This window comes from Martes martes, assembly GCF_963455335.1.
Source record: "Martes martes genome assembly, chromosome: 14".
In the NCBI taxonomy this organism is placed as follows: domain Eukaryota; kingdom Metazoa; phylum Chordata; class Mammalia; order Carnivora; family Mustelidae; genus Martes; species Martes martes.
Window position 1 is genome coordinate 12437243 of NC_137902.1, and position 11213 is coordinate 12448455.

The window sequence follows — 11213 nt, forward strand, 5'->3', positions numbered from 1 at the left end:
ATAGATTTGTGTTGTGGTACGGGGATGTCCACGGGGCAGCTGTGTGTAGAGTTTTCAACCCTTCACTAAATGACCCCATACGGCGATGCTTTTGTACTTTTATTTCCTTTCTCCATTAGGCTGTCATTTCTTACCGCGCTGTGCCTAGTTACTGCCTTATGTTACTCATAATTGTCAATGTATGGCCTGCAGGGTAAAGAAATAGGTTTTGTTCAACTGTATAGACATCAAATTCGTAAAGATAGGGATCATGTGGTTGCAATAAAACCATCCTAGGCACAATCGAGAGAACGGCTCATCTGGGAAAGCTATTTGTCAGCTCACATACATTAGATCCCAAGGAAAGGAGGGAAGGGTCTGGCAGAAGTGAACTGGTGATGGCTCGCTGGTTAGCTGCAGAGCTGCGATCCGAACCCAAGTCTCAGTGCTCACCACAGGACCTTCCCTCGCCATGTGTTCTCAGGAAGTAGAAATACATGCTTCTGTTCTGGTTTATCCTACATTTTGGGTGGCTGAGTTTCTGGAGGCATGGCCATCAGATACCTATGAACTGACTATGTAAATATTCACAAATGTGGACCGCCTGGTGTTCCAGTGAACTTTTTGAGACAGTGAGGTGGAGAACCATGCCAGCAGCTGGCAAAGGGAGGGAGAGAGGGGGCAGTTCCTCGGTCTGTATGTGTCCCCAAGGGGGTCAGCTACTAAATGTGCCAGGGGTTAGGCCATCGAATCATTATGGGCTCCGCCCCAAAAGCTCCTCATCGTGATCTTCCACATCAGTGCTTGGCTCTGGGCACGTTTTCAGACAACAGTGGTTAAAATTCCTTGGGGGCCAAACTTTATAGAGAGCTATTGCTTATGTGCACTTGGTGGCTGCCTATCCAAAGCCTGCTGCCATGTCTTTCTTACTTATGTAATCCTAATTTTATTCAGGATGCAGAGACAACTTAAAATAGATCATCTCCCAGCCTGCTGGGAGCAATGTGGCCCATTTGATACATTGCTGGTCGATGAATGGGCAAGGCAAAACCTCACGAAGATGCTGAAGTGTCTGGGAGGAAGTGTACCAATGTCCGCAACTTACTTTGAAATGCCTCAAAAACCAACGCTGTGAATTAAAGCGCAGGCAGAGAGCTGGCTTTCTGGCTAGCTACGTGATAAGGCAGGATGGGAAAAGGTTAAGGATAGAATCTAGGCGTTGGGTAGACAAATGCCCCCTGTAATACACTTTCAGCTTCACCATATGGTAAACATTTCGTTTCAAAGTAAAATGTTGGGAAACAAAAGTCCTGTGGAGAAGGCATGTGGCCGTCAGCCTTTCATCCTTCTCCTCCTTCATCCTGGACCCAACACAGGGAGGGCCGCGGCCATCTTGTGACAGCAATGGCGGGTCCGCAGGCCACAGGACCCGAGAGCAGGAAAACAGGGGAGGCGGGGCCTTGATGAAGTCCTTGCTTAGTTACACCAGTGATTTCCTTCTGGGCCTCTTGCCACTTGAGGCACCGGAATCCGCTCATGTTTGAGACCGTGCAGGGTGGGTTTTCTAACGAATGCTCCTGGATACTCTAGGAAAAAATACTTGCTTGAAGTTTCAGAGATAGAGTGTCTGGTGGAGGGAAATGTGCCCAAACCGCTTTCCTCCTGGGTGCTGTTTGCAGGACCTCTGTTGACCTTTCTTCTCTGAGGTCCAGAGCCTGTGACCCTTGTTCTCATTACATGAACTTGGAGGGACGATCTGAATCCCCAGGCGAGCAGCAGCTACACTTGGTGGGCTGTGGGGGTGTCAGAGATGGCCTGATTCCTCCTTTTGGGGAAGCAGCTTTAGTCAAGCGGCAGAGGGGTCATTCCTGTGGACACAGGGGTCACCCCTGTGAAAGGCAAAGTAGAAAGCAAACGTGAAGTTGGGATCCTCTGTCAAGGACCGACCCGGTTAGGGTTTCCCCATCAGGGTGCTCCGAAGGACTTCATGCCCTCTGCCCAGTGGGGGACCCCAACAGGCTGATGTCTAACTTGAAAAAAAGCAAGATCCCAAAAGTAGGGTCAACCGCAGAACTCCAGGTCCTCTTGTTAAAAAATAAACTTCAGTAGGAGTTCTCTTTTGGTTATAGACAGATTTTTTTTTAAATTTATATTTATTAGATTTCCTGCGTATTTCCTAGAAATGACCTAGCAAAGCATTCCCTCTCCCTTCCAAGCCAGGTCATTTTTCTTTTTTCATCTGTGCTCATTTCAGTTCTGTATCTCTTAGGATTCACCCGCAGGAGAGAGACACTGCTGGCCTTGGATTGTTTGCACATGGGTGCGGGCGTCCTGCTTCCTGGTACAGCAACTGGTGGAGGTCACTACTCCAGTCTCCGAAGACTGCAGGACGGAGAGGGCTTCCAGAACATGGTCAGATCTGGCTCTGCCCCATGCCCGTTCTTATGTCGGAGGATGTACTTCCTCCACTCGGGCCTCTTGAGCTCCTTGTAGCTCCACCGTCTCCGTGTTTGCTGGTGTGTGATCCACGAGCCAGGTCAGTGTCAAGGCCCTGCCACCGTGGGAAGCACAGCATGACACAGGCGGGACAGTCCTTTCACTGGAGCTCTCTGGGTTTCTGGGCTTTGGGGCCTCCAGAGTGGCCAGGGGCATGTGTCATACAGATTGGTTCTGTCCCCCCAGTCACAAAGCCCTGGGAGGCACCTCCTGGACCCTGGTGGGCTCGGGGCGGGAAAGTCCCTCCTTGGGACCAGGTGGCCAGGCAGTGTGGGGGCAGCTGCAACTGTCTGGGTCAGGAGCCTGACCACCAGCCTCGGAGAGAGCAAACCTGGTTTTAAGACACGCAACAGCATCTGATCTGGGTTGGGGGTGGGGCAGGTGCAAGTTTTCCTTGGGGAAGTCTTCTTGCGCTGGGTGGGGGGGGTCCCCTAATTTATCTATGACATGCTTCTGATGCTTATCTCACTACCTTCCACCCAGACCTCACTCTCCTGGGCTCAGACAAGAATCCAGTTGCCAGCTGAACATCTCTTAACTCTCCTCGATGAGAAGGCACAAGGAGTCACAGGGGAGCTCGCTACCTCCTCCTCATCCTCCAGGACTCAGATTAGATGTCCCTTCCTCCAGAAGCCTTCCTGACTGAGTGTCCTGAGAGGTGCCCCGTCCTGTGACCCACACAGTCCCATACAGTCTCCATTAGAAGCCTTAGCATATTCTGCTGTGATTCCTTACCTGTGTCCGTCTCCCTGCTGGGCCGCAAGCTTCACAGGGGCAGAACTGTACCTCTGTGCTATTTGCGGCTGGATCTCCGGCTCCCGGGTCTGGGCAAGGGGCCTGGGCAGTGCTCTGTCGATGTCTGTTGAAAGACTACAGGAATTACCATGCCATTCGAGCTTGCATGCACACAGGTGAGTCTGAAGCATGTTCCATTCCTCGGCTGACTTTAAAGGCATTTTCCAAAGAGAAATTTCTTTAAAAAAATTTTTTTTAAAAAGATTTTATTTATTTATTTGAGAGAGAGAGAGAGAGAGAGAGCATGAGCAGGGTGTAGGGGAGAGGGGGAGAGAGAAGCAGACTCCCCTGAGCAGGGAGCCTGATGCAGGATCCTGGGTAAAACAACCTGATCCAAAGGCAGACGCTTAACCAACTGAGCCACCCAGGTGCCATCCAAAGAGAAATTTCTGAGATGGTTTGAGCAATGAGTTAAAGAAATCTTCCAACCTAATTGCCTCTTTGAGAGAAATTTTGTGCCTTTGAATGAATATTTTTAACGTATTAGTTTAAAACAAGGCAAAACAGAAACAAAGAAGTCCTGTTGACATTGCCAAACCTCCTACAAAGATAAATGATAAAACTTTGGTTCTTTCTCCTGCAACTGATTCTGCAGTTTTTTCTGCAATTGCTTCTCCTTGCTGTCTCCAAAGGCCAGCGAGGGAAGGGGGTGTGGATGGACCTGCTGTCCACCAGCTCTTTCCTTTTATCAATCTTTGAGTTTTAAAAAAACAGAAAAGAGGGCATCTGGGTGGCTCAGTGGGTTAAAGCCTCTACCTTCAGCTCAGGTCATGGTCTCAGGGTCCTGGGATCGAGCCCCGCGTCGGGCTCTCTTTTCAGCAGGGAGCCAGCTTCCCCCCACCTCTCTCTCTGCCTGCCTCTCTGCCTGCTTGTGATCTCTGTCTGTCAAATAAAAATAAATAAATAAAATAAAAAAAAAGAAAAGAAAACAACCTTGGGAACACATTACAAACTGTTCATTCTAGACGTTGCCTAGAGGAAAAAGCACAGAGGGGAGGCTTCTTGAAATAATCTGAAAAATAGCTATGGACCCTCTTTTTTAAAAAAGTGTGCACATAGGCATACAAATTAAGGAAGATGCAGAAAGCCCCAGAATTGGGAAATGGTCAAGAAACCTGGTGTAGACACTCGACAATCTAGCTGTGCGTGTGCATGAGTTTATGTGTGAGGAATTATATATGGAGTGGAGAGCGAAGCCACGGAGAGGTAGGAAAAAAAAAAAAAAAGGCTAACCGCATTTTTCCTGAATCTATCCGGTGGGTAGATGAGAACTACTTTCATGTGTCTCACCCTGTGGACGACCTCCTCCTTGAGGGTAGGCTCTCCCCGCCTGCAGCAGGACGCACAAGACCTTCCAACTCGCCCGGCTCTTGGTGGGTATTTGCCGGCCTGACCAGCGTCCCTGTGACTCCCCAACCGCTTCACCAGCCTCATGTTTACCCCATGGCAGGGTCCTCTGTATTACCATAAAGAGATTGCAATGTCATGACCGGGATCTGGTCCCCGCACGGCTATTTCTTAGGCTATACGACTCTGGTCAAGTCCCTCCTATTTTCGGAGTCTCTTTCATTCATTGACCTTGTATCTTCTGATGCATCAGAGACTGAGCTGGAAAATCACGGGGGTTACAGGATGGGCGATGCAAGGTCTCCGACCTCAGGAAGCTCTCAGTCTTGCAGAGTCTTGAATATTTAAAAAAAAAAAAAAAGCAAGGAGGATATTTAAAATGTTGAACAAGCAGAGAGACGTGGGGACTAACCACTGAGCACACTCACGCTGGGGCGTCCCGGCCAAGGAGGAAGCAGCCTGCTACCAGAAGACCATTGCCACCATTCAGTGTGAGATTCAGTGATGGCGGAAGGATCCCCAGGCCTCAGTTTCCACTTGTGCCCGAGGAGGGGTTAGGTTAGAGCAGAGGTCAGCCCATGATGAGTGGCCTGTGAACCAAATGAGACCTGCCAGCGGCTTCTATGAAGAAAATTCTGTTGGGGCACGCCACGCCCATTTGTTTGCATGTTGCCTGTACCCGCGTTCATGCTACAACGGCAGAGGGAAGACGTCGTCACGCAGACGGTGTGGCCCACAAAACCCAAAATGTGTACTGTCGGGCTCTTTACAGAAAGGTTTTGCCGACCCCGAACTGGATAAGCTCTAATATTCCTCCCATCAGGAAACCTCCATGCCTTCCTGAGCAGGTAGAACATAGAGTTTGCATTAAGTGTGATTTTCTAAGAACTCCCAAGCAGACAGCGAGCATCATTCTCTAGGACAGCGGGTAGTGGAGACCGAGTCCTTGGAAGACAGAATGTAGGCTGGGCTCTGTCCTTTGGGGAAACAATTTTTTATTATGTACAGAAAGTTCTGCTCATCGTCATAAGGAAGCCCACTGGGGAATTGCTAGTGCGTACCGGTTGACGAGCACATGCTTGTAATGGAAAACAACGAAGCTTCCAGGAAGCCACAGTCGACATACACACTCATTTGTGTAAGAGGTGATCTGCATGCACACTGAGGGGTCTATCTAGCCTGGTTGCACTGGCTTGGAAATCATTATCCCCGTGTGGGTATTCCTTGCAAGACTACAGGAGAAAGCAAGAATCAGGATCTTGGAGCTGGGGGCGCTCTAGGAGAGGCTCTGATAACAGCAGATCTGATCCAGGAGAGGCTCTGATAACAGCATATCTGCTCCAAGAGAGGCTCTGATAACTGTAGATCTGAACCGTTCTGGGGAGGGTTGGGGAAAGCCTTGAGCAAGTAGAGAGATGGGTGGAACCAGACTTGGCTGCTTTATACTCAGGTCATGCACCCTTCCTTCTGGATGCCCTTCCTCCCCCGGACCATTCCTTTGCCATCTTTTCTCTTGAATCCATAAAGGCAGGCTTCAAGTCAGATTTCTTATTTATCTTCTTTTTAAAAATTTTTTAAAGATTTTATTTTTTTGACAGAGAGAGACACAGCGAGAGAGGGAACACAAGCAGGGGGAGTGAGAGAGGGAGAACAGGCTTCCCACAGAGCAAGGAGCCTGATGGGGGGCTCGATCCCAGGACCCTGGGATCATGACCTGAGCCTAAGTCAGGCGCTTAATGACTGAGCCACCCACACGCCCCTCTTATTCATCTTTGAGCCACTGTGGGGCATTCCTGGCCTTGATTCTTTATGCCTCCTGTATTCATCCTTTCCTAGTGACTTTGTAGTTCTTCCTCTATCTCCATGCAGAATGGTAGAATATCACTTTATGCTCCTTGAACTTGGGTTTGGCCACGAGACTTGTTTGGTTGACGATATATAGGTGAAATGACAGCATGCCCGTCCTGAGCCTAAGCTCATATTTCCACTTGTCATTTGGTACATCTGCTATCGCTGTAAGAAAAATATGCCCATATTAGGCATAAGAGCCTAAAGGAGGATGGTCAGAGGAGGGTGGTCAGAGGAGGGTGGCCAGAGGAGGGTGGCCAGGCGAGAGACATGGAGTAGGGATGCCCAACCAACCAACAGTCCCGCAGCGAGAGTTGCCAGGATGTCTGAGGCAGAGCCCTTGGCTGAGCCCAGCCTGGGTCAGCTAAACCCTGACAGAAGCACGGACGTGAGCAGTAATGAATCCTTGATATTTTAAGCCACTGAGATTTGGGCGGTTTGTTACACAGTGGAGCTGACTGATACCAACACTAGGAAAGTTTTTATCAGAAAGCAGGAAAACAGTTAAATGAAAGGGCCAGCCAGAGTCCATCTTCTATGTTTAGAAGCAAAGAGCAAACATTTAATAGAGACCTTTATTCCTGGATAAGAAAGGAGAAAAAGGAGAGAGAGAATATGGGTCATGTGACTGAGAGAGAGAAAAACAGAGATGGCCTACAGCCTAGCAAGAGGAGAACCTAGTCTAAAGTTGCACAAGACCCTTATTTTGGAAAGTATGTACCTATGGAAACAAACAAAAAAAGGTTTTAAATAGCTTTCACTTGATACTTGTAGTAAAACTCAAGAAAATATGGATATTTGAGAATAAGAAATTAAACATAAGATAAGACAACAGTATTAAGAATATACACTCTCTTGGGGCACCTGCGTGGCTCAGTCTTTAGGCGTCTGCCTTCAGCTCAGGTCATGATCCCGGGGTCCTGGGATCAAGCTCTGTATCGGGCTCCCTGCTCAGTGGGGAGCCTGCTTCTCCCTCTCCTATGCCCCCTGCTTGTGTTCCCTCTCTCTCTGTCTCTTTCTCTCTGTCAAATAAATAAATAAAATCTTTTTAAAAACAATAAAAAAAAAAAAAAGAATATGTACTCTCTTGGGTCACTTCCTTTGGTTCCCTTGCAGGCTGCCCTGTTGTGAAAACACTCAAGCAGCCCTATGGAGAGGCCCGTGGCGGGTAGGGGGATTGAGACCTCCGGCCAATGGCCAGCACCAGTTTGCCAGCCACGTGAATAAGCCCCCTTGCAAGTGGCCCTCCGGCCTTCGGATGGTAGCTGTTTGACAAGGTGAAGGGTGCAGTGACTTTTATGAACTATCCTCCGAGGTCATGCTTCCCCATTCCCTCAATGTCCCCTGGGTCATCCAGTCAGCCCTATTCTGCGTGGAAGGAACCATTGGAATACGATTGCCGGGAGGCTGGAGTCCCTGGGGCCATCTTGGAGTGAGATGCTTGCCCAGTGGAAGCCTTCTTCTAGTAAACAGTAGTTGCTAACGTTTATCCTTGTACTTGTTAGGTTATGGACACTGCTGAATGGTGCTTTTCGTGTGTACTGGCTCATTTAATCTTCCCAACAACGCTTGAGGTAGGTACTATTATCCTCATTGTATGGATGAGGAAACTGAGGCACTAAGAGTTCAAGAGGCTCTAAGTTATGTTCAAGATGTCTGTCGCTCAGTTTGCAAAAAAGGCAGGATTGGAACCCAGGCAGTCTGGCTCCAGAAGCCACACTCAGAAGCACTTTGCTTCTGCCCCTTGGTCATACTAAATTCTGCCACTACAGCTTGGTTTGGACTTGTTCTGTGGGAGTGAAGGAGGGACTATCAAGGATAGGAGGAGCCACGGAAATGGGGGTCACGTGTTTGCGGCTGTGCTAAGAAGAGCAACTCGGGAATCCGGAAGCTCTTGCTTGGCTGGGAAGATCACGGTCTGCATGATGACCCTGTCTGCACGGGATGTCGGGTGACACCTGGCTCCTTGCCTCTCATCACTGCTCAGGAGCAACTCCGGGTGCCTTCTGATGATGTGTGTAGACGGCAACCATGCTACTGGGGTCTTCACTCTGCCTTGGAAAAGAATAAAATGAACATTTCCCTTTAAATAAGCTTTCCAAGTCCATCTCTGAACAGTTACATGCTCTCCACTCCCACCACCAAAACCGGGGAGCGCAGCAGGTGGGGAGCCTCTCGCACACCTCTGTTTGGCGAGTGTCGGCTGTAAATGGTGAACGAAAAGTCAGCCTGCTCAGAGGGGCCCTCCTTGAACCTTTGACCCCAGGCGAATGTTAACTTAAACCACAAGAAAGCGGCTGATGTCCTAGGAACAGCCCATGGCTGCGTCCGTGGCCCCCGAAGCAGGGCTGGGCTGGGGCACACCAGTTGTTGATAGAGACACAGTTGGGGTTCTGCATGAGGTCACCTGCAAAGTCAGGGCCATCCCCCACCCCAGGGCCCCTGTCAGGTTCCGGTGTCTCAAAAGATGCTGCACGGCCAGTGTCTGCGGGGAACACCAACCTGGATGGTCCCAGGGAGCGTCAAGCGTGACTCGGCGCAGGGAGGCGGCTAGAGAGGGAACAACCTGGAGAGGACGGTGCGCGGGCGCACTGCTATTTTTGCTGCTCTAACTTCGTATTTCTTCTTTTCTTCTTTTCTCTCTGGTCAGGGGACGATCTCACATGTGGCTCGCAGCTGACTCCCGCAGGGGCTCAGATAAACGAGGCGAAGACAAATACCACCAGGGCACCTTTACAGCATTCTGTGTGGGTAGGGGATGGAGCCAGATGGACTTTCCTCGGCCTCTTTATTTATGGAAGGCCTCACTCACTTTCCAACAGGAAGAGAGAGGGTGGGAGGGGGCACTGGGATGCTGTGTCCAGGGGGAGGAAACGGTAGGTATGAGTGAGGGAGCTCTTGTGACCCACTGTGTGTGGGCGTGGTCACTGGCGCCCGTCTCTCTCTTCCAAAAGCCCTTGGTGTGTTTGGTCCCAGCAAGTGATGATAACAGGAAACATAACAGCTCCACGAGCCAAGCGCCCTTGTAAGGGCAGTAGGTAGCAATCTTTTGAGGTACGTGTGCCAGCATTCCCATTTTACAGATAAGGCAAGTGAGTCACAGAGAGATGAAGGGACCTGCCCAGATTCATCCAGGTGTAAGTGGCAGAACCGGGACTGCAGACCCAGGCAGTCTGGCTCCAGAGTTTGTAGCCACCGTTTCCACTGTTTTTCAAAGCAGGGACATTCTTGAGGCCATCTGGCTCAGGCTGTCCCTAACTTACTCACTCCTGAACCACCTTCAGGATCTTTGCAAAATCTGTGTCCCACCTCTGATGTTATTGGCTTGACTTTTTTCTTCTCATAATTCACGGGTTTAGTTAAATACATGTATCTTGAATGAAATCTTGATATACCTACGAGAGATAAAAATCAGCATCATTTGCCATTAAAAAATAGAAAGGAAATGTCAGAATAAATTCAGTGAAAACGTTACTAAATTTTAGCCACGTACTGTTACCCCCAGGTCCGGAGTGCCCCTGTGCCTGAGTTGAGGGATGAAAAGGGAAGAGGTAGGGGAGTCCCTCTCATGGGACCTGCCCCAGGGGTATTCTGTGTCCCCTCCAAGCCACCTTGCTTGCCCTCTGCTCTTGGAGAAAGCGGGTTTAGGACAATGCCCCTTCTACCCCTGAGGAGGAGATGGAGGCTCGGGGAAGGGAGCTCCTGTGTCTGAGACCAGCACTCGGGACCCCGACTCCTGAGCGCAAGGCCCTCTACACTCATTTCTAGGCACATTTTCACACACCTCCCCGCATCTCTCATGTTAATTCCCCAGTGAGTTTGTGTAGTTTATATGTTGACGGTGGCTCTGCCACTAAAGCTTGTCCTCCCGTTCTCATGCTTCTTAAGTAATTCCAAACCTTGACAGATTTGACTATTCTGGAGGGAGCACCAGGTCACCTGGGAATTTGGAATGGGGACCCCTGGATCTAGGTGGTCTGCTGCTACTGCGGTGGGAGGCATTTAATCCTTCCATCTGCCGAAGCATCTGTAGGTTGAGCCTAACAGCACTTTCTCCATGAAGCTCAGAGCGTTGTTGTCGGGATGCAAGTGAGGTCACAGATTGGGAAATGCTCCGGTGGAAAACACAGCCTGACTGTGCACACTAGCGGTCACCCGAGCCCTCACGCACCCGGCATCTGCCAGCGATGAGAACCGCGAAGAAGCGGACGGGCATTTGCACAGGCAGGAGAGAGGTCAGAGCTGACTCGGGCATCTGTAGGACATCGGCCGGTCCTGCTGCACCATGTGCCAGGGGCTCTCGGGGTGTGAAAGCACGGGGACGGGGTACCAGGTGGCCCGGACGTGAACAGATTCGCAGTGTAAAAGCCGAGAAACACACAGTGTAGGCAAGGGTTGGGATTCCTCATGGCCCTGACCCTCAGCCTTCTTCCGACACACGGCCAAGCAGGTTGGCTCATCGGTTTTCCCAAATGACTCAACTTCAGAGCTAACAGACGAGAAGGGAGCAGGGCTGTTCCTGGGGGCAAAACTGGCTTGTTGAAGAGGAGGGGTTGGCTTGGAGGAAAATGGTAAGAAAATGAAGCATTTGTGCATCGAAGTCTGAGGGCGCGAGTGGAGGGTTGCAAACCCTGCATACGTCACAGACCCGGAGGTTTGTTGTTCCGTAGAACACAGCAACGCATAACCGACCTTCATAATGGCCTCCTGAACCCCTGCTTGGGCCCTGCGCCCAGAATGCTCTTCCC

The 11213-nt window shown here is 50.2% G+C and overlaps 1 long non-coding RNA gene across 1 annotated transcript; it reads left to right on the forward strand.

The window, feature by feature from the left end:
- Positions 1-2248: 2248 nt before the first annotated feature.
- LOC308355262 lies at positions 2249-9940 on the forward strand. Its single transcript, XR_013967943.1, has 4 exons — positions 2249-2515; positions 2959-3386; positions 7971-8039; positions 9116-9940. It is a non-coding gene; the product is annotated as an uncharacterized lncRNA (long non-coding RNA).
- Positions 9941-11213: the final 1273 nt, after the last annotated feature.